We start from the raw sequence: 25,972 nt of genomic DNA, 5'->3' as shown, positions 1-25,972 counted from the left end.
CAGCCCAGAGGGTTGGATGGTTTTCTGGAGGTAGCTCCATGTGTTTGTGGGCTTATCTTGCTATGGTGTGCATTCAGCTATGAAATAAAATTGCAGGAAATGATTCAGTTTTGAATCATTCTATTTAGACTGGCAGAAGCCGAAAACCCTCCTGTGAGCTACAACAATGTGGACTGCTATTCAGATGGGAAATGTAAATACTTCAGCATGCCTGATCAGTTGGACTAGAAGTGCAAGCAAACTGCTCTGCCGTGTGGATTCTCAGCTTTTATTCCAGACAGTTTTGCTCCTCCAGACCCTCTTTTTCAGGTGAAAAATGTTTTCCTTTTCTTGCCCCTGTGCGGGGTGTATGTATATTAAGACCTCTGGAAAATAACTGAGCACAACAGGAACCAAGACCTGGAGGAAGCTTCTTTCTAAACAATCCAGCATCCTCTTCCAGTTCAGAGCAGAAGAATATTTAGGTACATGGAAAAAAACCTTGCTGTTATGGAAAGTTCAGCTTACCAAGAGTAAACCATGATCTCCTTGTTGTTTTAAACTGACAAAAAGTGAAGTCAGAAGCAAATCTTTTTTCTTCCATAATCCAAAGCCCACGGTCTGCTGTGGCTTTCCCCCTCACACTAATAATGTTCACATTATCCATTAAGGATGATTTGATTTCAGGTGTCAACTTAGAGATGTGAGTAATCATCTTTTTTCAATAGGAACTTCTTCCTAATGGAGTAGTGTTTGCCTGTTTTTAACTGTTTTTAACTACCTGTAAATATAAATTATCTCTCCTGCTCCATTTTACAGCCTGTCACTTTGCCAAATATTGAAATAGGAAGGTTTATTTATTGCACAGGATATTCAAAGGCAAAAAAAAAAAAAAAAATTAAGGATATGTCTTTCCGTGTGCCCTCTTGATGTTGGTTGTTCCTTAGATTTGAGAAGCAAAAGTGGAATTCTGATAATCCTGTGAGTTCTTCACACTTCCTGCTAGAAATGGTTCTTTTCTGCCTCTCCTCTGGGTGCTGTCTCCTGGGCCTGTGCCTTGCATGCTTCTTTTGAACCACAGATATTTACTTTGTATTGTGCCACCTTTGTTTAGGGTTTGACCAAGTGACATTACAGATAGGACGTGGGAGGAAGAACTTGCAGGAGAACTTCAAGTTATCTTAGATCAGCTTGTTGTCAGCTGCACGGTGTGCCTATGCACCATGCTCATTCCTCTTTTAATGTCTCTGCAGATGTTTTAGGCTTTACATGAAAAAAAAGTATTTATACAGACACATTACCTCACCTGAGATGGGGTCATTGTGCTGTATTCTTTACATACAGTAAAAATTGCTGCTCTGTTCCTCCTACAAACTTAGCATCTCAATGATCAAGACAGATCTGGAAGTGAAAGAGAGGTCCAAGGTCACCTCTGCAGGAAAGCAGCGGAGCACATCTCCCATCATGTGGCCAGGTGACAGTCTGTCCTGTCTCTTTTAACACAGTTTTGATAAAAGGACATTCCACAAATCTGAGAAACAGGCACTGCCCGTTGCCATACTTGCAGGAAGGGTGTCCTCAAGTGAGGAAGCTTGATTACAAAGTCTGCTGAGTATGCAAGGGAAAGAATTAAGTACTGCACTTGCCCCAGTCCTGATTTTTGTTCTTCTCTTCCATTATCTAAAGGAAATGTGGTATGATCTTTGTTCCAGTGCATTGCAAACAGTTTTCAAACTGGTGCAAGAGATGTGTGGATGGGACCAGGACTTTTTCTTTTGCGTGTCTGTGTGTGCACATGACTGTGAAAGATCTTATTTTGAAAAATCATCACATGCATAAAATTAAATCTATCAGCAAGCATTCACACGTTGCAGGCTGGGGGTTACTGGTCACTTGCTACATAAAATAAATCTTTCAAGGTCCTGCAGAAACCATCCTCTGGAGTTCCTTCCATCTCATAAGGCATCCCAGAGCAGTTTTGCTAAGCCATGTTACCCTCTCAACTCATGAGGATGGATAAGGCTGAGGAAAGAGCTGCAGCTTGGCAGCTTAGTGAGAAAGAGGAGCTGAGATCCTCCCTACCTCATGGTATAGAGAGCACATCAATGCCAGGAGCTGCACGTGAAAATAAATGGAAGAATAAGAGATCCCCGCATGTTGCCATGGAGCTCTTCTGTCTGGACTTCAGGCATGCTGTAACATACGATCCTTCTCTTTGTCCCTGTTGTAGGCAGCCCTAGTTAGTCTTGACAGCATTACTGTGCTCAGCAATCAATGTTATCCCCATAAAACAGCTCGGTTAGTTTCAGCAGAGCCATCTCTGGGGCTTACACGCCCTCACTCTTTGCTTGCACACTGCTTCCCAGACCACCATGCTCTGTCGCTTTCCTCAATCCTCACACACACTCCTGCACCACCACATACTGAGCATGCGCATACTTTCCTGAACATACTGAGGAAAGCCCTTAAAAAAAAAAAAAAAAAAAGGCAAAAAAATTATGCAGGGGATAGCTGTGATTTTTTTTTTTTTTTTTAATAATTCATTAATTTGCCAGTTCTGCTTTACCTGGCTTCCCTCTCATGGTGTCTGTAACTTGACTTCATGAACTTTCTTATTAAATCAAGTGGTTCTGGACATTAGGTGATGGAGTGGAGGAAGAACCACACATGTTTTCAAGGAAAATTAATACTGATAAGGTGCTGGCCACTGTCTGTCCTGTTATTGTTAGAATGCACATTTTCTGCCTAGAGTGTAGAGCACCTTCTGATGGAGTGGTCCTTATGTTGAAAAATGGCAAGCATTAAGGACTCCATGCCACTTCATTGCTAAAATATTTACTAGAGCAGGCTCTCTTCCTCCATCTGAAAGTGTGGTGTATTTATAGGAGCATCCTGTAATGGAGCATCCTTCAATGAGCAGTATTTTTGAAGAATAAGGCAACACTGTGTGTGGAGGGGTGGGATTAGGGTTCTCCCCTGTGTTGTCCCCTCTGTTGACAGGTGCCGGCAGCATGCAGGGGACTGCAGGAGCTGATTGACTGGAGCAGATTTCCTCTGGTATGTGAAGTCTGCGAAGCCCCTGCAGGGGATGGGAAAGGCTCACAGGGCTGAGGAATTTCACTTCTGGGATCTCTGTGTGAAATTGCTGGGAAGGATCCACTTTGAGCAAAATGGAGGATGTTTAGGTTTTTTTTTTTTTTTTTTTTTTTTTTTTTTGCTGTTGTCGTTAAAATGTCAGATCACAGGGCTCCCTGCCCATGTAAATAGTGCAGGTCAGATCCTCAGCTGATGTGCGGTGTCGATGTGCTCTCTGTAGCAGCTGGGAATCCTGGGCTGGTGGGCATGGGAAGATTCCTGCCCTGCTCCCTGGCTGTGGGTGCTGGAAACAGCAAGAACAATTGAAGATGGAGGTCACTGAAATGACAAGAGCAACTCTTGTGATCTGGTGTTGTCAGCACAAACACAGCAATTGATTGAAAAGTGTCTGCTAACCAGGCAGCAAAGAGCGCAATTATAACTGAAATAGCAAAAGGGTCTATTTCAGAGTTTTATGATTCCAGCTTGCACCATCCCACTAATTTTAAGTGCTGATGATTTTTATGTCTGGGCTGGAGTCAGCTGGGGACCAAGAACCATCTGGGACTGAACAAAACTCAGGGTTTCTCAGAGCTTCTGCTGTTAAGAGTGTGACATAAGCACACCCTAAAATTGAAGTGCAGTCCTCTGATCTACCTTGGGGATTAGCAAGGATCACTGCAGAGTGTGGCTGGGGACTGCTTAAGCTTTACTGGAAACTATGAGGTCTGTCTGGAGCCACCAGGTCCCCTGCATCAGAGGTACTTGGTGGAGTTTTCCCAACTGGAAGCCTGTGTTGGGGCTCAAGCTAGACAGCATTTTGGGAAGGTGTGAGTGATACAGGATACCAGAGACCCTGTTAAGGCCTATGAAGTATGTGGGGACTCTTGGCAGCTTGCTAATGTTGAAGGTCAGATGCTTGAGCTCTGAGTGGGGTAAAGGCAGACCTTTAGACAGTCAAAGAGGCTTTCTTGTTGTCCTGATCTCCTAGAAATGTCATATTCAAGAAAAGAGTAGACCTGGTGTCCTGGTGGAGGAATAGTGCTTGGGAATAAGTAAGCAAAGTGAGCGGGGTCAGGCTTATGAGTGCACCATCTGGGGACAGTCAGCAGGCAGGGCAAAAGTGACTTATCACCTGAATGGAAGGAAATGATGTCTACAGAAGAGAGCTCTTTGCAGGCAGCTTTCTTTGGTGTGTTTGCTAAAGTCAGTTGTTTGAGGAAGAGCAAACAGATCCCTGGCATGGGTGAATTCCACATGTGAGGCTCCGTGGCTTGGAGCACCACTGATCACATTGCTCAGCACGTGGATTGTGTCTGAGTCAGAACATTCCACAAAGTGTTCAGTGAGGAGCACTCTGATCTCTTAATAAATAGTAGCAGTACAGAAACAGCAGTGCAGTGCAGTGTTCAATAGTAAATTACTTGAAGGGCTGCTTTATCAAGTAAGAATGTGTAAAAGATTTTCTCAGATTCTTGTGTCAGTGCTTAGGCTGGAATGTTTGCTGCAAGAATCACAGTGTTAACCCTGGATATATCCCAAGCTGAGTAAATGCAATTTTTAACCATCTACGCTGAGGGTTGAATTTGCTGAATGCACATCTACACAGTGCTAAATGCAACATTAAAAATGGTGTGTGCCCATGGCATTGACAATCTCTGTTGACTTTATGGGGAAACACCGTGCCTCCGATAATGGGACGATGAACAGAACTACCTCTCCATGTTCTTTTATTACCCCCTCATCCCACCCAGACCTGCTCTCTGGTAAAAGGTAAAACTCTGCGCCATTTATTCCTGTTGTGAATGGCTGCTGGACTTTAAGAAAGGAACTGAAATCTTCTACTCACTCAGTTGAATGTGACATTCTTCCGAAAATCAGCCCAAGTTCACTCCAGGGGTGGCTGCTTCTCCCAGCTGGGTGAAGGAGTAATTGTGCTATTTAGTTTGCATGAAGGTGGCAGAAAGCAGACATGGATTTGAGCACTGCTGTCTCACACTGAGCAGAATGAGAAGCCTTTTTGAGAAGCCTGGTTGCAACTGTGAGGAGCTGCTGGTGGCTTCAGCCACTGCTTGCTGTGAGCAGAGGCGACTTCTGTACCCCTCCTGTTGCCAAGTGTTTTGGTTCTCACTGTAAGCAGTTTTCACTATTTTCCTGCAGTTGTTGCAGCCATCTTTGCTTGGCACTAGCAGTCATTTCTAACTAGCTGACAGGTTTGGAGGGCCCTGGAGGTGTAATGCAGTGCTGTTGCAATAGAATTCTAGATGCCTGTTTGAAATTAACCAAGCCAACATAAGAATTAAACTCCTTATGTAGAAGTCATTACCATAGAGGAGTGCAGTTGTGGTGAAAGAATTTCAGGCTGCAAGAAAAGATCACATAAAAATGTTCTTCAGTGATACACCAATAGGTAGACAACACCACCTCAGAATACCCAGTTCTTGAGTGGGTACTTGAGGAGCTTGCTTTTCCTGGCTTATTCTACATCATGGAAAAAAAAAAAAAAGGAGATCCGGTCATTTTATTCTGGAAAGCATTTTTCCTGTCTCTTTGGCTGTCACATGTATTTAACTTTAGTGCCCTCAAGGACAATATGGTGGATCAGCATGCTAAGGTCTACAGTCTACAGCCTGTAGTTTTTCATTTCACATGGCTTTAAGAACGGTTCTCTTTGTTTCCATTTTGAGCCACGGCTGAATTCTTACATGTTGTCTGATCTTCAGGCTCAAATACCCAAGAGAATAGGCAGCTGTGAATCAACCCTCTGTGTGCTTTCTAACAGGTAGTTTAGCAAAGAAGGCAGTATGCTTCTTATTTCTTTAAATTGATTGGGATTTGAAGGAAAATACTTTAATACAAGTCCCATGAATGATTATTTTCTTCCTGCTGATGATTCTGAATTGCATGCAGAAATATAAGAACCTTTTAAGAGAACCCTGTGGGTTTTGAACCAATTCTTTAGATTTATAATTAAAGCTCATTGTCTTTATGCTATCCTACACCTTATGAGAAGGATCACCTTTCTAATTACACAGTATCAGGAGGTCTGTCACATGCTTTTGCTCAGCATTATGGTACCCAGTTGCTCTAATTTTTTTCTTCTCCTTCTCCTTCTTCCATAGATTCAATATTATGTTTTGGAAATTGAATATAATGATTTTTTTTTTTTTTTTTTGAGGCCAGATGTTTCACTCTGCTCTGTTAAGTCATATTGACATACTGCCATGAAATGGAAACAACTGCTAGTTTTAACATTGCTCCGTATCTTTATTAAAAGGTATGTCTCATGAATCTTAATTCCCTACATACATGCTATCTTCCTCTCTCCTCCCCTCTCCCCCATTACACTTCTTTCTTTTCCTGCCTGAAGAAGGAGGAATATTAAAATTTCCTTGCTGTTCTGTCTGTGTGGTTAATGAGGTTCTAGATAGCGTAATGAATATGCAGTGCTATTGATTCCGTGCGCGCGCGCGTTTGTGTGTGCGTGTCTTTAATCACAGCTGGAATGCAAAATCAGGCTCCACCTTTCAACTCTATCTCCATCATGCTGAGAGAGTGAGAGAGAGCGAGACTGAGACTGCTAGACAGCTCGAAAGAGATTGCAGCTCAGATGTCCTGGAAAACAGCAAATCCCTCAGACCTGGCAGATTCCGTTACCATGAGAACTGCAGATATTTCCATTGTGATGGCTTGCTCTAGCAGCCATCTGTTACACCCATTTGATTAGGAAGTACAGTTCAGCTTGTATGGGATTTTCACTGCACCTTATCCCATGGCAGCGTACAGAAACTCTCTCTCTCTCTCTTTTTATATGCTAAACTCAATGTTTTTAAAGTGCTGTAATTTACTGAGGCTGAAGGCATTTAATGAAATGCTGGGAGGAGGTCACTGAGGGACAGTATCTCTGAGAAGAAAGAAGCACATGAGATATGTGAAGGGGATTAGCATCCAGTATATAAATAAGATCAGCCCAGAAATTAGCTGTATTTAGCAATTCCTCATCCTTGCCAGGAGAGGAGCTTGATATACAGACCTCATGAAGCCATAATAAAATTAGTAATTGCCTCCTGTTACTTAATCCCACTCCATATATATTTATTGTATGCCTGCAATAAATGCATACAGCAGATATATTTCAGGTCTTCTGTAAAAAAGGGGAAGGTGATGACTCTCCCCAGATGCCTGAAGTGGTGCAGTGGCTGCACTGTGTAACAATTAGATTAGCTCTAAAAATTTAATGGTGCCATTTGACTTTTCATAGACGCAGAACAACCTTAAACTTTCTTGAAGGTTTTCTGTGATTTACTGATTAAAACAATTGTTTGGAGTAGTTGAGTCCCTTGGTGTAAATTAGTGGTGGAGGAAATGGTAATGGCACATCAAATGGATATAAAAACAAAGGAGACCCCTTCAATTAAAACTCTCCAGACATTCTTCCTAAGTGGCTGGCATTCCAGATTCAGGGTAATCTTATGTGTGGCATAGTTGCCTCGAGTATCTTAAAATGACTGAAGGTCTTGTAAACTCAGTGAAGCTAATTAAATGCTCACACACTGAAATGAATTTCTGATTGCTGCTAAGGAGGCATTGAGGTCAGCTCCTCTTTTCATTGCCCACACTTTATGGCCAATGCCAGATACTAAATAAATCAGATCCTCAGAATCAGGGGCTCTGTGGTTTTGTTCCTCTTATATATTCTCCCACTCGGCTGAACATAATTCCTTATCCGTCTTCATCTCGGCATGAAAAGTTTTCTCTTCTATTGTTTTTCCTCACATAGCACCAGATTACCATGGAGAAGACTATGATATCATAAGAAATGAATGAGCATGTTTCTCACCATGGGTGAAATATACATTCCAGACCTAATAAAGTCAGGAATCATGCAATGGGCCTGGTAAAATGAGCTGCTTAGTTAGTGTAACTAGAAATGGTTCTTCTTTAGGTCTCTGCTTCAGCAAAGTAAGTTCTTAGTCACATGGAGACATATAAGAACATGTTTAATAGCTTTTCTGAATAGGGATTGTTCATAAAATGTTTTGCTGCATCTGGGCCCACAAACTTTTTTTTTTTTAAAGTAAAATTTCCACTCTTTTTTTATAATAATAAAAGATTTTCTTGTTGGTCATCTTTGCAGCAAATTAGAACTTTCACTTCTTGCAGCCTCCCATCTCACATAATCCTGGAGGCTGAGCTGGAGAGAAGAGAGTTCTTTTTTTTTTTTTTTCTTTCTTTCTTCAGACAGGGCACTTGTTTTATGAATGTGGTATCTGCCTTTGACAGGCAGCAGATGTATGGGAGCCCTGAAATCTGAAACAATAAATACCATTCAGAGTCTCACCACTGAACCTTCTTATAGTACTGCCTTTGTTAAATGAAACATTTACAGGAATACCATCCCCCCTTCCCACCCACCTTCAAGGCTAGGATCTGAACCATGTTTTTAAAGTAAAGGTTAAGTACCTGAGGCATGAACAGTTGACATACAAAAGAAACTAAAGTAAATTTATCATTCGTTTGCCAGATACGAGGTGTGTCGAGGGCTTTTTCTTTCTCTTTGTAATGCATGAGAAAACAAACCTGGGAAGCGTATGCAAGGAATATTTCTTTTCTACACTGGAATGTTAACATTTGCACCTTCTGACTTAATACTGTGTATTTCTTCAGAGTCATCAATCTCTTGAGAGTCATCTTGCCATCTGTACCAGCATTGCTCCAGGCTTCCATATGAAAGTCCAATCTGGCGGTATAAATACTGGATAATGAAGAGTAGGTGTTAAAGTTTCTGACTGGTTGGAAGATGAGTCTGTGTCTATGAAAGATCCGAATTCATGTGTTAAACAAACAAACAGAATCTATGTTAATATGGAAGTTCAACCACAAAGAGCATGATGCATGTTTGTTCTCATAAACTCTCCCACTCTTTGTGGCTTTTCCTCAATTTTTTCTCTTTATCTTTCTCATTTTTATAGAGTTCACCCATGATCTGTGACAAAAATATTCTCTGACCACAACATTACACTTCGGAGATTACAAATTGGGGCAGCATGTTGACTTCCTATATTGTAAGGTTCCTTTTTCTACCTCTCTCCTTTTGCTCCAGGAAAGCTATAACTACATAGATTAGCAAAACTTTTGCAAGAATGGATGTAAAACAGATTTATCTCAGTGTCAGCTTTATCTGATCCATTTGGTCTTGCAGAGTTTGGATGGTTTCCTTTGCTACAATAACCAGCTTTCAAACATCTATATCCTTAGGGTATTAAATGTCAGCCTCTAGTGTATCGTTCAAGGATAAAAGATTGACAATACTGAAGTACTTTTTTTTTTTCCTTCTTTTTTTTTTTTTCCCTTCTCCAGCACTGGCAGAGTCTTTACGCTGCACACCACTGCTGACCTCAGAAGTGACCCACAGGAACTACTGGCAAAAGGAGTGAAAAGGTATTTCAGCTTGTAGGCATTAGAAACTCTCTCCATTAATAGCCTTTTTGCAGACTTTTCAGATAGATTTCCTGTCATTGTGATGAGGATATATTTGTAACAAGTCCCTTAAGTAAGTGGCCAGTGGATAATTAATTGAACTAACTAGGACTTTCCATACTGTATTTTTTCCTTTTTTCTCTTTTTTTTCTTTTATTTCTTCTCTCTCTTTTTTTTTTTTTTTTTTTTTTTTTTTTTTTTTTTTTTTGTAGGAAGGAGGGAAGACTTCCAGATGGTCTCATGTCCTCTGTGCTGGATGTCCAGCTCATTGCTATGTGTTGGCCAAATATTTCAGCCCTAATTCAAATAAAACTCTTAGGAATTCTGTTGAGAGAGGTAGATTTTTTTGTTTTGGCTGGCATCAGATTGACTGCACTTCTCTGGGCAAGGGGGATACTACCCTGAGCCTCATCACACTGAAAAAGTGTTGCTAAACCTGATCTTGCTGGAAGAGGCAGCTCAGAAAACAACATTTGGGTCAGTACTGATATCCACACTGTTGATTATATGACCATAATTCTGGTCACAATTCACTTTGTCAGTCCCATCATGCAGACTCCAGTCTCCCAAATATGTGACACCAGTGGAAATCTACAGTGAAGCTAAATTAGGCTTTTTTTGGTATTTCATTCTTAGATTGCCTTCTTAGTGCTGGCCTTTAGCCTCTTCAATTAAAAGTTTGCAAACATACATTCCTAAAGTAATTTCTGACCTTCACAGCTGGTTATGAGGCAGCTGTAGTTGAAATTTTTGAGCAAAGTCTATTTCCCTCTCTCAGGGGCCTCCACTTTTTCGGTTTTGGAAATGACTTACTAACTTTGCAGCCACTGGGACAACTCTCCAAAGAAAAAAAATTCTTGATGAACATGCACAATTTTCCTCTGCACATCAAAGAGTTCAGATTTTCACTCCACTTGTCAGAGACTACTGATAATTACTTTTATTAACCATCTCAAAAATAACAAATGTGTGAGGTCAAAGAAGCCTCGTTTGAACTTTATGGTTTCATGTGTGAAAAATAAATGCTTTTAAGAGTAACCATGAGTGTTGGGTAAGGAGCCATAATTTTCTCAGTAAAACAGAACCCATTAAGAAGATAAAGATATTGGGGTCCTGCTCAAGTGTTCCTGAGATTGTGTTCTGACAATTACTTGCAGGTGTGTTTAAAACTACTTGTCTCTGTATGCTGCTGTGAGGAATAAATGTGCTTTACTATGTCTTTCATTATTTTCTGTTAAAAAGGGTATGCTAAATTAAAGTCTTGGTCAGATTTACAGGTTTTTTGTGTTTTGGTTTTTTTTTTTGTTTTGTTTTGTTTGTTTGTTTGTTTGTTTGTTTGTTTTGGTTTTGTTTTTTTTTAATCTCACTTGTGCCACTGTAAATCAGGGTGAGTTTTGCTGAAACCAGTGGAATTATCCCATTCTTTTAAGCAAACTAAGGAAAGCTAGGTATTTGAGTTCTGTGCCAGTGCTTCCTTCTGCTTGGCACTTGTGATCTGCTCTGAACCAAGCTAACAAGACACAAAAAACCCAGAAAAACCCAAACAAACAAAAAATCACTAAAATAATGTCATTTTAGGTGTCTAAATGGTTGTCTCTGAATTTCAGCTGTGCAAAGATGTGATCTTCCATAATTACTGCTCTAGTTGAGATCTTTAGACACCAAGTGTCCTAGAGCACATCTCCTCATCTTCCTTCCTTCCTTCCTTCCATCCATCCATCCATCCATCCATCCATCCATCCATCCATCCATCCCTGCTGAAAATGTGGTTGCCCTGATATTTTTGGACTCTTTTAGACCTGGAGGTGTAAGCTGGAGCAGCCCAGGAGTCCTGAGTACAAATTCCTGTTTCACCACTGGCTCCTATTTTAAACATTTCCTCCAAGGCAAATGGAAAAGGGCCTTTAATGTGTAATGTTTAAGCCTGTCTCTGCCTTTAAGTCTTGAGATAAGTTATTTGTGGGAAGCAGACATCTAGGCTATCTCACCCTTTTCTTCTGTGCATTGAAGGCAGTGAAGGTTGCAATATTAATTGCTGCATCAGCAGCTCCAAGATTTAATGTTTTTCCCCATTCTGCAGGCAATGTATCTCTTGCTTGATTTCCCACATAGTCTTCGCTTTCAGAGCCATCTGAATGATAAGCGACAATAATGTCTCTGGAAGTGATCCATAAATCATATTCAAATCCACACATCCAAATGATCCTATTTTTAATCTCTAAACTACTGTGGTCTGTGCTTGCTAGTGCGTTTCAGCTGGAAGCATTATGCTCCCCACCTACATATTTCCTTCAAATCTGTGCTAATGCACATCCTTCCCCTCCCCCCTGCTCCCCAACAAATGAAAAAACCCCCAAAATTCTACCTGGATCTTGAGTAATAACACATATTAAAACTAAGGATAATTAAGGCCTCTCCAAATAAATTGAAGTACTTACATGAACTACAAATAACCCACTGTTTTATCAGGATCTATAAAGGGAGTAAGAATGGTCTTGAGTTTAGGCCACAACATTAGAGTGGAGAGTACTTGAATTGTCTTTGTTCCTTTTCCACAGAGTTGCTGCTCAAAGTCCCGTCCAGCCTAGCCTCAAACACTTGCAGGGATAGGGCATCCACAGCTTCTCTGGGCAACCTGTGCCAGGGCCTCACCAGATTTTATTTTGTATCAAAGTATATAAATAGTTCCAGGACACTGTGAACTTTCTCTCCTGGAACATCCATCATTTGTTGTTGTGGTCTTTATTGAGGTATTCCTGGAACAAATGCTTTTGCTTTTTTGTGGCTACAGCTGACACTTCTTTTCCTTCTTTAGCTGCCCTCAGCCAATTGGCTGGGGACTTCTTGAGATAAAATTAGAAGTGGTGCCAAGCTTCACCCAGCTGATGGTTGGCAACCCTATACTACAATGGTTATATCCCTTGTGAAGGTTTTTAGGGATCCCTTGAATCCCTTGCCTGTCCAGGTCTGCAGTTTTCAGCACAAGAAGGAGATGGACCTGTGGGACCAGGTCCTCAGGAGGCCACAGAGATGCTCAGAGAGCTGGAGCTCCTCTGCTGTAAAAACAGGCTGAGAGAGCTGGGGTTTTTAATCTTCTGAAGTGAAGGCTCTGGGGAGACCTCACTGTGGCCTTCCAGTGCCTGAAGGGAGCATAGAAAAAGGAGGGAAAGGGACTTTTTATATAAACAGATAGTGACAGACAGGGGCAATGGTTTTAAACTGTAAAGGGCAGTTTTAGGGTGGGTGTCAGGAAGAAATTTTTCACCATGACAGTGGTGAGACCCTGGCAGAGGCTCCCCACAGAGGTTGTGAATGTCCAATCTCTAGAAATGTTCAAGGTCAGGTTGGACAGGGCTTTGAGCTGCCTAGTCAGATGAGTGGCAGAGAGGTTGGAACAGGGTGACCTTTAAGGTCGCTTCCAAGCCAAGCCATTCCATGATTCCATGATCTGAAAGCTCACGCTTGTGTCTGGCCACTTCCTTGCAACTGAGTACCAAAGGAGAAAGGAGAAAAAAACTCTCTTTCATCATCCATGCCCACAGGTGACTTAAAGCAGACTGGGCACTCCTCGTCCACCCTGTGGGTGTTGCCTCTGCTGGAAGATGGGAAATGGGCAGCTCTGATTCTGCTGCTTCTGCATCTGCCCATCACGTGGCCCCAAGCAGCAGGTGCACATCCCCTCCACTGCCAGGGCACCTCATTAAGCTGACATCCCCTGAGGCACACAGCCTCCATAGTGCTATCCAGGCTGGAGAGATGCCTAATAAACACAGTCCTGACCAGAATGCTAATGGGCTTGTGCCTTCAAAATGTTCCATGCCCATTGCACATGTTTCTGTTGACGTGATTACTCTGGTTACTGGGGAGAGGGGTTTTTTCCTTCCTCCCAGAGAGTATTTTTTTAATGAATAGATGGGATTCTCAGAATATCTGACTTGGGGTTTCTGACTTGTTTTCAACTAAGCTGTAATTCTGGGTGTCAATGAAGTATATAATATCTAAAAGGATGTTGGAATTATTCTGTATTAGACAGGCTCCTGATCACAATATCTCTCAGCAGCCTTTGGACTTCCAAGCAGTCATGTAATGTCAGTTTTGAGCCTCCACCTTCTGAGCCTCCACATTCAGTGTGTGCCTGAACTAAATATGCAAACCAAACTGAGAAATTTGATAAAATCTCTGTGCAGGGGTTTTAACTTTGCAACCATGCTAATGGGGGAATGTGAGTTATTGTCTTGACTTCTGCGTAGTCAGACTCGCTGTTAACAGTATTGCAGGACTTAATTTTTTTCTTGTTTGTTCTGTTGAAAGCAGATGAATATGGAAGTTTTTTGATGTGATAATCTCTCTTAGTAATATTAGTAGTAGATTACCTTTTGGGGTTTTAAAAAAGGGAAATGATCCTTTATCAAATAGGGCAATGATTACTTGACAATATCTGAGTTATTTATTGTGGCTTTTCATATGGTTTCCAACCAGCATTAGCTGAGGTGGAGATTCTCAGTTGAATTCCCATTAGACTTGCACCTATCTCTAGCTTTTTTTTAAACCAAATTCAGCCTTTGTGGAATTGCAGTGGGTGAATGACCAAATCTTATTGCAAATGAGGCTTCATTCAGCAGAAAACAGACATGGACTCAAACCAGATGTAATCTGCTGGATGTCAACATGTTCAGAAATAGGTATCTGAGTGAGAATAAGAAGTTTTGATAGAGTAGATTATAGAAGAAATCAAACTTGGATTCAGAGTCCAGGATGGACTCTCAGATGTCTCTGGGATGCAGCTTTTTGCAGACCTAGAACACCTCAGTGTTGGTAAGAGCACTGATGTTATTTTTCTCTGCAGATGCAAAGGGAAGTGTCTCAGTATTTCTCAGCTGATGTGGATGCAGACAAAAGCTCTGTTTTGGCTGTGTCCTTTTGAGTCAGGGTTGGCAGCTCCCCTTTCCATCAGGCAGCACTGTAGAGACAGGTAAGGATCCCCATACAGGCCACAAGGATCCTAAACAGAGCTTTACTGAAACTACTGTTGTAGTTTCCTTCCACTGTGCTTATGGGTGGCAACATTTTCCTGCATCCTTGTTCCTTTGGGGCAAATAAAAGCAACACTAATTATTGCACTGGGAAAAGAAAAAGCATTCACCTCTAAATTATATATTTTTTCAGGTTTAAAAGTATGTAATTTCACAGGGAACACTCTGGGACTCGTCCTGCTGTGAAGTCATTGCTCAATTTCTCCCAGCAGTGGTTCAGGTGCCTACAGTTCTCAAAGTGCTGAGCAGCTCCTGAGGAAGGCAGGGTTGGTGTTGAGCTGACAGTTGATCCAGGATTTTGGCATGGGGCTGGGAGCACTGGGACAGGGAGGGGTTTTGCTCCAGAATTCCCAGTGCTTTCACAGCTCCTCTGTGTGAGGCTCCTGCTTAATCACAGCTCACTGTGCAGGGGATGCATCCTATTGACTTGGCCAGCACCAAGCTGTTAATTCAAACGAGATGGCAGTGCCTCTTTCTGACCATCTTTCCTACTCTGATTAAAAAAAAAAAAAAAGTAAGAAGCAAGGTTTGGACCCAACTTATACTCTAAGGGTGAGGTAATAAGGCAGGGAAGAAAGTGAAAAGTTTATTTGTTTTAGAGATGAGGATCTGTTTAACAGCTGCAGAAGAATATGCTTTCATGAGCAACAAAGAGTGAAGAAGGACTGAAAAGATGGTCAGGATAACTGATAAGAATATACAGTGAAAATAAATGCTATCTAATAAATTCCAAAGCTGAATGGTGTTTGGAGTTGAAGGTTTAAAAAGCAAACACCAGTTATTGTGGAAGATTTATAAGCAGAACACACTTCAAGTCTAAAGAAGAATAGTTGGAAGGAGAAAGATATTGTTGAGTCAAAGTAGGAGGCTCCAGCTCTGTTAGTTGTCCTGGAAAAAGTAATGGAGGGAGAAAGAAAGGAAGTAATTGGTTGAACAAGTCATGTGGTTCTAGTGTATTCTTTTTTTCCCAGAAAAGTTTTTTAGGACATTGAAGGAAGGGGGAACTGCCAGGAAACAGTCAAGCTGGTGGAAGGACTATGCAAACAACATCATAAAACAGACTGTCTCCAGAAGAGAGCTCCATGTATTAATTGCAGGTGTGCAGCTGAGCTAATGCAAAGATGTGAGTGGGAATGAACAGTGCAAAAGAGTATTTTTCTGTACTCCCCAGCTCCAAATCAGCTTTGTCTGAGTTATGCAGTGCTGACTTTGTCAGTTTTCCTGTACTCCAGCTCCAGTTGCTACCTCCACCCCCCAGGAAGGCTCAGCCACCTCGTTATTAGTTACATTAGTCTGAGTGCTCTGAGATACCCAAGCAGGTCTGGGCTTCAGCAGGTTGAAATCTAAGAGCTCTTCTTATTTTAGAGCGATGCCAGCTGCTCTTCCCTGACCACCAGCCCAGATGGAGATCATCCAGCCCATCCAGAAGGAAGCCTTCCCAAGCGCGGTGCTGCCCATCTGTGGTGATGGACACCAGGCTGCTGAGAGTGGTTACATGAGCAGTGGGCTCCTGGGACTGCGATAAAGTTAAAAAAATTCACTTCCATGCCAAACCACGACACCCAGGAAAATCTAATATTTACTAATAGAATGAAGCCTTTGATTAGAGCTGGCTGGTAATGCTCCATTTTTTTTTTCCCTTGGGGACAAAATATGTCAGTGTGTGAGAATGTGTGTGTGTATGTACTTGGGGGTGTGCACTCCAATTTGTTTTCTTTTTTTCTTTTTCTATTAGAGTAAATCTTATTTTCTCTCCAAAATGTTTTTTTTTTTCCTTTTGTCCCCTCAATAAATTACTTTGTTCCCTCCCATAACCTAAATATATCTATAAGGTGAGGAGGAGCAAGGGAATTATTTAAAACTATTTTAAAATTCTCCATGAAAAATGACATTTTTTGCTCACTATCTCTGATATACGTCTACAGACACAGTCAAGTTTTCCAGCCACCTATGAATACTTTGGCATTGTCATGTCCCTACTCCCCTTGCCCTTTCCTTTCCTCTAACTTTCAGCTCTGTTTAGTAAGTTGGCTTCCCTTGCTCATACATCATACCTTCCAACCCTCTTATCTTTATCACTGTTCATTGTAGTCATTCTATTTTATTGACTTCCTTTTTATATTGAGTTGCCTAAAACTGATCACAGTTTTCCAAGTGGGGCCTCACCAGGGCTATGTATGGAGGAATTATTACCTCTGTAGTCTTGCAAGTAATTCTGCTCCACATCCCAGTATGGTATTTGCCTCTTTGTGCTACAGTCTCTCACTGCGAGCTCATATTTAATCTGTCATCCACTATCACTCCCTTAATAAGTCCTGCAGCACTTCCCCTTTAGTAATAAAAACACAGAAAAATGTTTGAAGAAAAAAGTAAGTTATCCCCTTGGGTGGCTCTCTGAGCAAACCAGGGTTTCCATACAGCTGGAGAGACATTGAAACACAGCCTCTGCTTCCACATATCTGGATTTCACTGTTCTAATGCCAAGAGTGAAAGCAAAGATGGCATTTCCTATTTTTAAATGTTTCCTTAATATTTGCTGGTCGCAGCCCAGAGCATTGATAGAGTGGAGGAGCACAGTATCAACTTTTAGAGTTCATATCTACTAGATTTCAGAAATCCTGCTTGAAGCAGTTTGGAAGATTGTGCTGTGAATGTTGCTTCAGCTACTTGATATTTTATGGAAATCAAGTGAATGCTGCTGCATATGTGAAAAACTAGGACATGACTTGAATTGTAAATTTGACTCCTCTTGGTCTGGAGAGTTCTCCACTTTCCAGACTGGATACTTTTCAAGCGCAGGTTAGAGTGAGCATTTTCTCAGAACTGTCTGTCTGTCTTTCTTTTCTACTGCTAAATTTATTTAGAAAAACTTTGTTGATATTCAAAGTTGAAAAGCCTGAACAGTGTTTAATTTTCTCCTTCTTTTTGGCCAGTGAGTTGTCCTTACAGAATAAAAATCCTTTCCTTTTTAGTCCATCTGATAATTCAACATAATTAATCACTGTGAAAAACACTAGTGAGGATTTCTAAACATTATGTGGGGAAGTGTGGTAAGAACATATCTACCTTTTGAAGGTGACAGGAATTACAGTGTATCAAACCACAGGGCGTTGCATTTGTGGGTAGTCTGTTATTTTAGTGTTCAACCATTAAGTTTTTCTTTATTTATTTTTAATCAACCTGAGACTGTCAAACCCCAGCAATACAGATTTTACCTTCTTACCATGTTCCTAAGATCTCCATACCAGTCTCCTGGTATCCCTGAAGAAAACCAAGCATCACAATCTACAGAGGAGCAGCTCTTGGAACTGCCTGAAGAGTGCAAGAACTGAATGATGCAGGAAGAAAAACTCCATAAATATTGCACAGCACCAGCATTTTTTGAAGTGCTCCCTCATTCCTGATTGCAGCATAAGAGCACACATTCATAAGGCACATCACCCTGAAATTGATGGGAACCTTTTTGTGGACTACACAATTTGTGTACTAAGCCTCCAGGTTCTTAAAGTGAACCCTTGCTGCTACAAAGAGCTCTTAAAATTACATTTAAATTGGAAATAGAAATCTCCTCTGCCCTGACATTGGAGCAGAGTTATTATTTCCCATGCCTGTCTTCTCTCACTCAGGAAGCCACTGCAACATGAAACCCTCTTCTGATTGTTCCTCCTCCAAATGCCCCTCTCAACTTCCTGAACTGCACTATTTCCTTGTGAAAGGAGGAAAAATATGGGAATTTAGGCAAGCAGAACAGTCCTAGCATTCAGAGTGAAAATGCAAGGTCAAGAAGGGTCTAATTTTCCCAGCCACTAAAATGTGTTTACCTTCTTCCTTCACCTTGGCACAGGAACAGGTGAAGTGCAACTCCCAGTTCAGTAAACGGTTGCAGAATAACCAAGGGCTAAAGGGAGTCCTCATGTGTGCTTTAGGATTCATGATAAGATACATTCCCAGCAGTTTAGTCTTGCAGAACCAGTAAGAAGTGGGAACACACCATCATGCACATGTGTATAGCTGTGGACATGCAGTTTATTTTAAATCCAGAAACTCGAGAAAACATAAATCTGCTCATCCTAGAGGAATGACACAAAAGAGGGAATATGACTGTTGAATTTAAGTATAGCAGGGTGAGGGGGATAGTTGAGGGAGGCAATTTTTAAATAAAGAACTAAACTAAGACAGGAAGAAATTGTTACATGCTCACTGTAGAGATTTTCTTTTTCCTCTGAAAAATAGCTGAAGGTGCTTAAGTACTTAATGGAGGTTCTGGAGCAGCCTGCTGACCAGAAGTGTGCAAGAGAAAGGTCTGGTTGAGTTAATTTCCAAGAGAGATTAGGTGGTGTTATTACATGAAGTCACTCACAAGTGCTCCAGGTGTGTCCCTCAGGGCACGCCTAGTGGTTTAGCTGCTCACCTTGAGAATGGAGCTTTTCCAGTCTGCACTGAGAAGGGAACTGAATAAATGAGAATCAGGATGCATGGGTGAATTGCCACAATTGTCCGTCTGCCTCAATTCACTGGCTCTGAATACAAGGCTGTATAAAAGAATGAACATTTTATCTCTTAAGTTTTCAGTAAGATTTCTCCAGAAAGGCAACATGATTAGAGTTTCAGACTGACTCACAGTGCTATTGCTGAAACAAGAACCTTGTTTGAGTTCTGTTTTAAAAGGGAAAGGACTACTGGTATTAAGTCAGAAATATAAAATCTTGAGAGATGCTCTATAAAGGCAACAAACCTGAACAAGATGGTTGCTTGACATTCTTTCAGGTTCACGAGTTCAAGTTAGCAGTTTCCTTACATGAACCAAAATATCAGAATGGTCCCTAACTTCAGGTCTTAAAAGGAGAGGGATGATGTGAAGAGCTCACACTCTTGTCAAGCAGGTACCAGGAGTCAGTTTTGTGCTTTCTTTCTTGGAGGTGTTGGTTGTCACCTACAAAAGAAAGAAAAAAAAATCCAACAGACACATTTTTAGTGACAAAAAAACATAAGCAAGGAAGAGATGACTGACTGTGTTGAATGTTTCACAGTCAACATCATAGAGAGTTCTCTCCTTCTGATTTGCAGGTCTTTCCACTTTGTCTGAACTTTGTTGTGTAGGTTTTTGTACTGAAAATTATCTTCCTCAGCCAAACTCATCTCACGTGTTTGGAATGTTTTCTTGGTCACATCCAGACCAATGCAGGTGATTTGGAGCAAGAAGGGGTTGCTTTGATTTTTTCCTTCATCAGATGACATACCAGGACTTAAAAACAAAGCAGCTGTGTTGGCTGGTGCTACGCTGCAGGCACCAATAATGTCTGCCAAAGGCTGCCTTCCCTTGCAGAGATCTGTGGCTCACCAGGACTGACCAGCGTCCTGTCCTGAGAAGATATGGGCCTGTGCACTTGAAACAGAGCTACTGTCAGGAGCTGGACAGTGTGAAAGGCTTTGTTCAGGCTCTGGTCACTTTTCTCACCACCATTCCTTTCCTAGTTTGGAGACAGTTTGGAGCATTTCCTTCTTTTGTTTATTTCACTTGGGAACAAATGGTTCATTTCCCTCTGTCCCAGCTGCTCTGAAAGGTTTTCTAGTTTCTCCAGAATGTATTATGCAATACTGCAAAGCAACTCCTTTTTTTCTTTTCAACTCCATGCCTTTACCATGTATTGTAATCTGTCTGCTCTGATTAGGTTCATCCTATAGAATCACTGCCAAAATCTGTTTTATGCAGCAATGTTTAGTCTTCAGCCTGGAAGCTATGTACAGTCCTTTTAAGATGTTCATACATCAATATCAATCCTGACTAATCCCAAGAAGCTTTGGATGGCAGGAAGAAGAAAAGCTTCAAGCTAGCTGTGAAAGTTGCAGGACAAACACTGTGATCTTTGCTCTGGCCAAAATTCTGCAAGCATCAATATTAGTTGGGTTTTAGAACAGGGCTGCAAATCTGGTATCTGATACAATTGTGGAGGCCACGGCCTTAGCAAGGACTGAACTCTTCTTCTTTTAAAGAGGTTCACTGCTGCTTTTGGAAGGGATTCAGTGGGACTTCACATTTGCACTGAATATGTTAAAGAGGCTAAAATAGATTTAACCATTCTAATGCTTCTTTGTAAGAAGACCAAAACATTCCAATGTTTTCTTGTGCTTTCCTTAAATATAGGTGGATTCCAGATCAATGTGACTGGTTGCATCAGTGACAATTAGTAACCCATTATCCTGTTTAATTATCCTGTGGAATCCAGGCAGTCTGGAGCAGTCCCATGCAAACATGCAGTTCCAGAGATCCCTGAGCAGCCCTGGAAAAAAAAAAGAGAATACTGGGACCTTTACAAAACTAAGGGGTTTTTTTTACATCCTTATCAAGGCTTGGTTAAAATTTCAGCGTGGTGGAGAAATGGCAAATATTTTAAACATGAGAAGTGGTCATGGTTTTGTGGGTGGACGCAATTGTGGGGGCTCAGCTGGCAGTGATGCCTTGTGATAAGAAAGGATGGGTAACCCTGCAGCCAAGGGCAGAGGGAATTAAGAAGCCACCCTTAACATGGGAGCTGTGTTGGCTGAGGAGGCCACTTAGCAAATTCCTTACTTGAGCATTCAAGGGCACTCTCTCGCAACTTGATCCTCACTTTTCCAAGTGCAGGGAGGAGAAGAATGTTTCACTGTCCAGAAAGCACCCGGGCCTTAAGATAAATGAGGATTGAAACAAACGTTTCCATTCATATCAGGGGCCCCTCCTCACTAGCGTCCTCACTGATCTGTAAAAACCTTCTTTGTAAGTAGTTTCTAAAGCATAATCTGTGCTTTTAATACCATTTGATTGAATAATTCCAATGCTAGGTTTGTTTTTTAAAGGTTTTGAGAAGTGTTACAAGTAGCAAAAGTTTTTAATAGAAACCTGAAGCCACTGACTGAGGAAAATTTCCTCACAACTCTTCCTGTTGTGGAGAAAACTGGAGAAAAATCAAGTCCAAAACACTGAGGGTCATGTGAATAGCTACAGAGTGGAATTCAGGGACTTCGTTTCAGTAATTGCAGTGAAATTGTTCCCAGCAGAGGCAGAGGAGAAATTTTAAAGGTCCAAGCAAGAAATAACAGACCTCTACCTGCCTTCCTCAATGCACTCAAGTAGTCCTGAGCACAGACCAAGCTCAAAGAGCAGAGTTTTCTTTTCAGAGGAGATTTCTCTTTTCCTTTCACCTCCCAAAAGCCCACACCAGATACTGAGCGAGCTTTACAGGGAACTGAATTTGTTTTGTCTAAAGCCCAGGAGAAAACCAATATCCCTGAAATGGTAAAAGTAGAAAAAAAGTTAAAGTCTGTGAAATGTATGTGTGTAAGCATGGTTTTTTCTTTTATTTTTTGTTCTTTTTTTTTTTTAAGGGAGGTGAAATCAGCTTAGTGAAAAGTCACATTCACTGTTTGGTGAAGTTGCAGACCAAGGTTATGTTGTGGGCACAAAGAATTTGGAAAACAACATATAGTCCTGAAAAATGAACCATTCCTTCACATATATAACTTAGTATATCATCCTTGATCATAATTATAGACAGATTTGGATTGAATCTATTATTGAATGCATTGTCCTTAGAGATAATCAGGGACATGACCACTAGTGACACTGTGATGGAAAGGACTAAACAGTGCAGTTCATCATCTCAGCCCTTGAAATGGCTGAGATATGCAAAAGTGCAGATTTTATCCAAGAAGTATAAATAGTACAAAGAGAGAAAGAAAAAAAAAACAAAACAAAAGGCAAGCAGAGGAATCAGGTGGCTTCACAGACTGCTGTGTTTGAGGAGCAATTTGATAGAGACAGAGCAAGATGATGATAACTTGAAAAAGTATAATTTGTTGTGATTACTTCTTTTTTTCCCCTTCCTCTCAAAGCTGTACAGTTTGCAGTTTGCACCCATTGCAATTTATACCTGGGTAAAAAGATGGCTTGGGTAAAAGACAGTTTACTTGGGAGCATACTTGGGTAAAAGATAGCTTGGCAAAGTAAAGTATAATTTAATCCCTTCACTTACCTGGCCTGCACAAAGTATTTTGGATCCCTTGAAACCTCAGTTAATGAAGCCTTTTGCAAGAGTCCATTAAATGCCTTGTGGGTGGGATTCGTTTCTTGAAGGACACCAAATAGCAGGGAAGGATGGTTTCTGGGTGCAGTGTGATTCAGATAATGCCATACTTCCTCATCCTGAGGCAAATGCCTCATGTGCACGTCTCTTCTGCACTTTCATTAGTCAGCCCTTTGCACCTCTGTAATTTCTGCACACGCAAACCCCATGTATTCTGCAAGTAATGAGAACAGCTGATTGTGTTGCCTTTGGCTACTTTTCAGGCTTTTCTATGCAAAGGCAATGGCACTGATGTGATTGTCACTGTATATGAAGATGCATCTGTGAAAGAGGCCAGAGAAAATAGGGAATTTATAACACTGGGATCCTGGGCAGCCTACCTATCAGCTGGGGATATGGCAATTGCCTGTTACTCTGCATTACACTATGAAGGGGACAGAAAAAGATCCTCAAAGGACAATGGGTGATTAAAATGAGCATTTTGTTTCCTCTTTAAATTTAATTCTCTTCCTCTGAATTTGTGAGGGCAGCATGTGCTATCTGGCTCCAGCAGAGTTATACACTGGAGATGTCATGCCATATTTTTAAACCTTTGAATCATATTATATTGTTTAAAATGTTTCAGGAGCTATAATATGCTGTTTAAAAGGCTGCAGCATGTGCAACACATTGAAAACCCTCTGATCTGTAGAGTTACCTTTCCTGTTTGTCATTCCAGGCTCCTTACTTTTACTTGCTCTCCATGCTTTGCTTGTTCTGCTTCTGTACCTCTTCCACTAGCATGATTAGTTTTGGCACCAGCAGCCATCCAAATGCATGATAGACTTTTAAAATAAATACCTGAAGTGTCCTGTTTCCTCCTTCCTTCGTGCCTACACAAAGCAGTAAGCCTTCCATGCCTAGAAGGCTTCTTTGTACTGGTTCTGTGAACAGACTCCCTGCAGGGAAAAAAAAAAAAAAAAAAGTGGGGAAATTTCAGACCCTGTGTCCTGACACTGAGACAACTTGTGTTTTGCTTGATCACTGGGTCTCTCCTTGGGAGCTCACTGTGAATGTCCTCAGTGAAGCTCTGTAACGCAGATGTGGGCTGTTGAAGCATCTCCAAAGGGCTGGCTCGGAGTTGGAGCAATGCCTTCATCTAATTTAGAGCCGCCTGGAGGCTGTGGAACAGCTCTCTCTCTGTGCCTTTATCCTTCCCACGTATTTGTCTTGCACTCCAAGGCTCAGCTCCACAGAGGTATTTGAGCTCCTTGTTCATTGATATCAGTGGGAGCCTTGACAGGAAATAGATAGTAAACATCTGTACAAGATCCAGGCTTGAGATTTTGGACTGTCTCGTTTACCATGTGTTGATGATGACAGGATTGAAAAGGGACTACTGGGAAGAAATGTTTTGGTGGCCTGAAATTGCCAAGATTTTGCTCTGCTCTGCAGGCTTAGAAACAGTACAGATGATCCTGCTATACAGGGGTGATTTACAATGGTCATGCCATTGTAAATCTCTGCTGAGGTGTGCTGGCTGGCTGGACTGCTGTGGAGAAAGTGACTTTCCAAGTCTTGCAGTTGCACATTGAGCTCCCCTGGGGCGGGGGTTAAAAATCCTTCCCCCTTGCCTGCAAGAATTTGCCAAGGGTCTTCATTATTAGCAGCACATGGTCATCTTCCTGACAGTGAGCCACTGATTTTGGGTAAAGTGTTCGTTATTGTGTACAGGCTCGCATAATTTCTTTCTTTTTCACTTGTTGTCCATCTCCTCTATTCTTCTCCATTAGTTCAGTCTCTTTTTTTTTTCCTTTGTTCCTTCCTTGCTGAGGAAAAGAAAGCAATGGACCTTTTCCCTGACTTGCTTATGAATTCATTCTCATATCACCCAGTTAAACATCTCATTAAACAAGGCACTCTCAGGAAGGGGTTATTGACAGTAACCTCACCATGTTGGACTTCTGATTCATGTTTGAAATTAGTTCCAGAACAACAGAGAGAAGCTTCTGGCCTTGAACTATGATGTCCTTTGTGCTGAAAGTGAGTTTTTATTTGCACAGTCTTTTTAACCTTGTGCTAACTCATGGCCTGATTCCCCACTCCTCCACAGCTGATGCAATCACTTATTCTTAAACAGTGCTAGGAAGATGCTGGCGTAATGCCCCACGAGGCTGTGCTTCCTTACATTGGTGAAAAGGCCAGGGACTAAGCCTGTTTTGTTTTTTGTTTTTTTTTTTTTTTTTGAACCCACCTATAGCCCCATCTGTTCTTGTGAGCCCTGATTCTGTAACAGACTTCGCCTTGAGCTCATGTGTTCCCTTGCAAATACAATGACCTCCTTGTCTCCACAAACCCTAGCTCAAGAACTGCAGCAAGCAGCAGAAAAAGGGCCTTCAGCTGCTGTTGGTGTGTCTTGTTCACATCTGAGGGCTTCAACTGAGAGGAGGAGCCTCAGGCACCCTTCATGCAGGTGAACATTTGCAGGGTTACCTTGACAAGCACAAACGGGGCCCCTGACTAATGAAAGTTGTGTGTGCTTTGCTGCCTTTTTCTATTTCAGAGAATCTACTGGTTCAAGGAGCTTGAGGTTTTGGTGTTGGCAAGGCATAGCCACACAGTTCCCTTCAGCTTGACTGCAAGGACTTACCACTCTTAAGGAGCTGCCCTTCTGAGTTTTCTCCATGGCTCAGTCTTGTGGGTAACAACACAACCTGAACCTGATCCTTACTCTTCCTCCAGAGACAGATGTCACTAGCTGTTAAGACTGATTACATTTATACAGGGCCACTGGAGTAAAACCCCAACAGCTTTTGGGCTGAGGGGGGTGAAATAGTCACACACAAAATCTGTAGCCAAATGAGAAAAGCTATTGTTTAAATTTCATGTGGTCTCTCTCCGAGATGTGGCAACAGTTGCTCATCTGGGATGGGTCAAGGTGGGTTTTGCAAATCACAGGGTCACCTGCAGCCCTAGCTTAGGATTCAGGTTTGTCTGTGCTTAGGAGAATACGTCCCAGTGTTTAAGTGAAATGCAGAACTACGTGGCCTCTCTGGCCAGCACTGCCCCAGGTTTCCTCTGGAGAAGTCTGAACCTGGAACACCTCTGTCAGCCACCCAAATCTGGGGTTAACCTGATGTATTTATCTGTTATTTGTATGAAAGCTGGTTGAAATGCTAATTGAGATCACCATTATACTAAAACCAATGTAGCAGGTGCTGTACAAACAGAGTAATAAATGCTCTGTCTTGAAGAACTTACGGTCTAAAAGTGCAGGGAAGAGACTGGGTGGGAAAGGGAAAAAAAAGCAAAATGTCTTGGAAGCTGCTAATGGAAAGAGCTGCAGACTTAAGTGTTGCCATA

This window comes from Vidua macroura, chromosome Z, assembly GCF_024509145.1.
Source record: "Vidua macroura isolate BioBank_ID:100142 chromosome Z, ASM2450914v1, whole genome shotgun sequence".
Lineage (NCBI taxonomy): Eukaryota > Metazoa > Chordata > Aves > Passeriformes > Viduidae > Vidua > Vidua macroura.
This window is presented reverse-complemented; position numbering follows the sequence as displayed.